We start from the raw sequence: 5,000 nt of genomic DNA, 5'->3' as shown, positions 1-5,000 counted from the left end.
CACAAAGCCTGCAGCCTCTGTCGACCATAGCACCCAATCTCCAGTGGCTCTGCCGCACGAAGCCGTGGACCGGCAATGACTCCACCCGCACCCGTTCGTGCACCACCCCAACCGCCACACGCGCACCTCCAGCGGATGAACGGCGGAAGTTTCCCGCACTCGTAAAGTGCAATCCACCCCTATAACTTGCGTTTCATGAAGAGTTATTTCCAATATGCGACATTCCCGCTGTCCCTATACATGAGCCGCGACCTGTACCACTTACGAGCGAGAGACGCGATCGCGTTGCTCACTGTACGGCGTCCGATACCGAGCCATCAGCATGTCGGTCCCCATGCGCGTTGCACTCGCACTCGCAGTCGCAAAAACGTGGGGCAAATATATTACGCGGAAGAGCTATAACAGACCGAGCCCCACTGCATGGGGGGAGTCTTTGTCACTAATGTACACAGATGGAACATTTTGGACTGGAACCAGATTACCCGTACACACGGCGCTGATTAGTAATCAATGCAGAGCCATCAAACTACAATAAATATACACAACTGTCCGTATACATGCTGAAAGAGTCTGCCCACAATGGGAACCACACGTCAGCCAGACACTCTGATCACGCACCACTCTCTGCTTCTAACAGGCGCACATACAATATGTAAGCACCAGCATGGAACAACATCCAGTGCATCTTCTCCGCCACATTACACAATCCACACTATCACAACCAGACCAGGAGGTCCATGCGGAAAATACAATATCCCAGCCTTTCGACATCCACCATTGCGCAGACCAGGCACCAACACCCACACATGTCCTATACAACGGTGCACCCAACATCACAATAGTACCTCCTGTCACAGCGCACAAACAATGACATGAGTCAAAGACACAGGTCTCACACAAGCATAGAATTGGAGCGCCGCCTCTAATAAGCCAAAGGTGCATCCTGACGTGACAAATCTGATCATGTCACAAGCATTCACTTACTATAATCACTATCAACGAACCTGCCGCCCCCGCCCCCCCCCCCCCCTACACCTTTCCTTACAACAACGTGTAACCTAACCTAACCTAACCTAACCTATGTTGTACCTTAACCTAACCTATGTTGTACCTTAACCTAACCTATGTTGTACCTTAACCTAACCTATGTTGTACCTTAACCTAACCTATGTTGTACCTTAACCTAACCTATGTTGTACCTTAACCTAACCTATGTTGTACCTTAACCTAACCTATGTTGTACCTTAACCTAACCCATGTTGTACCTTAACCTAACCTATGTTGTACCTTAACCTAACCCATGTTGTACCTTAACCTAACCCATGTTGTACCTTAACCTAACCCATGTTGTACCTTAACCTAACCCATGTTGTACCTTAACCTAACCCATGTTGTACCTTAACCTAACCCATGTTGTACCTTAACCTAACCCATGTTGTACCTTAACCTAACCCATGTTGTGCCTTAACCTAACCCACGTTGTGCCTTAACCTAACCCACGTTGTGCCTTAACCTAACCCACGTTGTGCCTTAACCTAACCCACGTTGTGCCTTAACCTAACCCACGTTGTGCCTTAACCTAACCCACGTTGTGCCTTAACCTAACCCACGTTGTGCCTTAACCTAACCCACGTTGTGCCTTAACCTAACCCACGTTGTGCCTTAACCTAACCCACGTTGTGCCTTAACCTAACCCACGTTGTGCCTTAACCTAACCCACGTTGTCCCCTAACGTAACCCACGTTGTCCCCTAACGTAACCCATGTTGTCGCCTAAACCTGCTCTGTAATTGTTATACGACTCGTTCAATTAGTGTAGTGTTGCCCACCCGCAACCCTCGCAATATAGTTCGCTACTCGCACTGCCCGCTCCCCTGTGTATCGCTTCATGTTAAACACCTTGCAAGTCTTGCTGACTTTCCACATGCTCCTGCTGTACACTGTAATGTGGATGGCAGCAGGACGTACATGCCGCCCCTCCCCACGTCCCCACCTTGCCCCCCTGCCTTCGCAAGCTGGTTGGTGAGAAGTTTGCATGTTCAATGCCCTTCGCATGCGACGTACTCAGGCTACGTTGTGGTGCGGCCTGTGTCAACCGTCCGCTAATGTCGTACGCGTAAACCACAATCTGTACTGCACATTCGTCCTTATGTACCGAATGATACATCGTGGCACATGTGTGACCGTACAACGACTGCGCCCAAAAACGGCGGACCATACAGTGCAAATATTGTGCACGCAGCTACGTGTCGTCTCCCTATGAGAGCTGGATTGCAGTGTGGTACGCCATAGAGACGTGTGGGAGGAACGGACGCCGTGGATGGCGATCAGCATGAGCTGTCTGTTGATGTATTCGGACCTAGTCGTCTCTCCTCACACACCGTGATGGCATGGTGCACCGCGTTCCATATCTGCGACATGCTACAGAGGCCGGTTGACAGTCGTTCGAGCAATGGACATCGCATACGTACGGGGGCCACCTTCCACGTATTGTCTAGGCGTGCACATTTTGTTGCGTGTATGTGGGCAGACGTAGTGTGGCGTGACACCTGACACAGGCATGCAATAATCGTTGAAGTTGCAAATGGCGATGGACGCCTGCGTTTTCTGGTGAAGTTACGCAAATGAACAAATGGTAACCTGTTGTGGTGCGGTTGTTCTCGCTAGGGGTGAATCGGTGATGGCGACGATAGGTTGAGGTACGAACCGGTTGTTCCAGCGATACCCACCATGCCGACGAAACTGAACGGAATCTGGGTGTGAAGCGATACGCGGCGGTGGCTGGGTGGGACCGTCCCCGGCCGGTGAGGGGGCGCCTCCCGGCGTGCTGGCCGCGCGGTGCGTGGGCGCACGCGCTACAGCCGGCTGGTGGGGGCGGCCAGTGGCAGGCGCGCCGGCCGACGGACGCGGCAGGCGTCGCAGCTGCGCGCCGGCGCACCCTGCGCGCGGCGCCGTGCGGCCAAAGTAGGTCCTCGCGGGCCCGGTGCGAAGCGCGGTGGACATCTTCAGTGTGCTGGTCCGATTGAGGACTGTGTGCGTTGAGGATGCGCCGCCGCCCGGCGCTCGGCGCCGCGACGCCGTCTGCTGCTCGGTCGCCCCAGCGGTTCTCGCTGGTGGTTTGTATCGCAGCTGTGCGGATGTGTTAGCGCGTGCGCTGTGCTGGGAGAGTTCGCTTCGGCACCCAAGTGGGGCTTTTGTCCTTCTGTGGCGCTGGCGTTGGAGCTGCCGGTCACCGTAGGTGGCGCGTGTTGTCTCCCGCCGGCAATGCCACGACAGCACGCTCCCGGGCCTCTGTCGGCAGCGGCAAGCTCAGTTGGGAGCACGGGTGGTCGCACCGAAAGCGTCTACTCGCCTAACTCCGGGCGATTGCGCCTCTCTCGAACCCGACCAAGTACTTGGGACGGCGCTGCGCGCCGCCGGGACCTGAGAGGGTTTCGAGGTGTATTGTGCAGGGGAGCTCAGCCTCCTCCTGTTTGCAGAATGATTGAGCGGACGCTTGCGTGTTCGCGCGGGCCCCCGGGACACACTCCCGGGCGGCCGGCTGCTCAGCTCTAGTTGACGCAGCTCCCTGGTTGATCCTGCCAGTAGTCATATGCTTGTCTCAAAGATTAAGCCATGCATGTCTCAGTACAAGCCGCATTAAGGTGAAACCGCGAATGGCTCATTAAATCAGTTATGGTTCCTTAGATCGTACCCACGTTACTTGGATAACTGTGGTAATTCTAGAGCTAATACATGCAAACAGAGTCCCGACCAGAGATGGAAGGGACGCTTTTATTAGATCAAAACCAATCGGTCGGCTCGTCCGGTCCGTTTGCCTTGGTGACTCTGAATAACTTTGGGCTGATCGCACGGTCCTCGTACCGGCGACGCATCTTTCAAATGTCTGCCTTATCAACTGTCGATGGTAGGTTCTGCGCCTACCATGGTTGTAACGGGTAACGGGGAATCAGGGTTCGATTCCGGAGAGGGAGCCTGAGAAACGGCTACCACATCCAAGGAAGGCAGCAGGCGCGCAAATTACCCACTCCCGGCACGGGGAGGTAGTGACGAAAAATAACGATACGGGACTCATCCGAGGCCCCGTAATCGGAATGAGTACACTTTAAATCCTTTAACGAGTATCTATTGGAGGGCAAGTCTGGTGCCAGCAGCCGCGGTAATTCCAGCTCCAATAGCGTATATTAAAGTTGTTGCGGTTAAAAAGCTCGTAGTTGGATTTGTGTCCCACGCTGTTGGTTCACCGCCCGTCGGTGTTTAACTGGCATGTATCGTGGGACGTCCTGCCGGTGGGGCGAGCCGAAGGCGTGCGACCGCCTCGTGCGTGCTCGTGCGTCCCGAGGCGGACCCCGTTGAAATCCTACCAGGGTGCTCTTTATTGAGTGTCTCGGTGGGCCGGCACGTTTACTTTGAACAAATTAGAGTGCTTAAAGCAGGCAAGCCCGCCTGAATACTGTGTGCATGGAATAATGGAATAGGACCTCGGTTCTATTTTGTTGGTTTTCGGAACCCGAGGTAATGATTAATAGGGACAGGCGGGGGCATTCGTATTGCGACGTTAGAGGTGAAATTCTTGGATCGTCGCAAGACGAACAGAAGCGAAAGCATTTGCCAAGTATGTTTTCATTAATCAAGAACGAAAGTTAGAGGTTCGAAGGCGATCAGATACCGCCCTAGTTCTAACCATAAACGATGCCAGCCAGCGATCCGCCGCAGTTCCTCCGATGACTCGGCGGGCAGCCTCCGGGAAACCAAAGCTTTTGGGTTCCGGGGGAAGTATGGTTGCAAAGCTGAAACTTAAAGGAATTGACGGAAGGGCACCACCAGGAGTGGAGCCTGCGGCTTAATTTGACTCAACACGGGAAACCTCACCAGGCCCGGACACCGGAAGGATTGACAGATTGATAGCTCTTTCTTGATTCGGTGGGTGGTGGTGCATGGCCGTTCTTAGTTGGTGGAGCGATTTGTCTGGTTAATTCCGATAACGAACGAGACTCTAGC

The 5,000-nt window shown here is 53.8% G+C and overlaps 1 non-coding gene across 1 annotated transcript in view; it reads left to right on the top strand.

The window, feature by feature from the left end:
• Positions 1-3,564: 3,564 nt before the first annotated feature.
• LOC124746257 overlaps positions 3,565-5,000 on the top strand; it is a 1,909-nt gene continuing 473 nt past the window's right edge. Inside the window, exon 1 of the ribosomal RNA XR_007011300.1 lies at positions 3,565-5,000. This exon is cut by the window's right edge and continues 473 nt beyond it. This is a non-coding gene — a ribosomal RNA (small subunit ribosomal RNA).

The sequence above is a fragment of the Schistocerca piceifrons genome, unplaced genomic scaffold (assembly GCF_021461385.2).
Source record: "Schistocerca piceifrons isolate TAMUIC-IGC-003096 unplaced genomic scaffold, iqSchPice1.1 HiC_scaffold_349, whole genome shotgun sequence".
Classification (NCBI taxonomy): Eukaryota; Metazoa; Arthropoda; class Insecta; order Orthoptera; family Acrididae; genus Schistocerca; species Schistocerca piceifrons.
The sequence above is the reverse complement of the archived record's forward strand: the minus strand, read 5'-3'. Positions and strand labels throughout refer to the sequence as shown.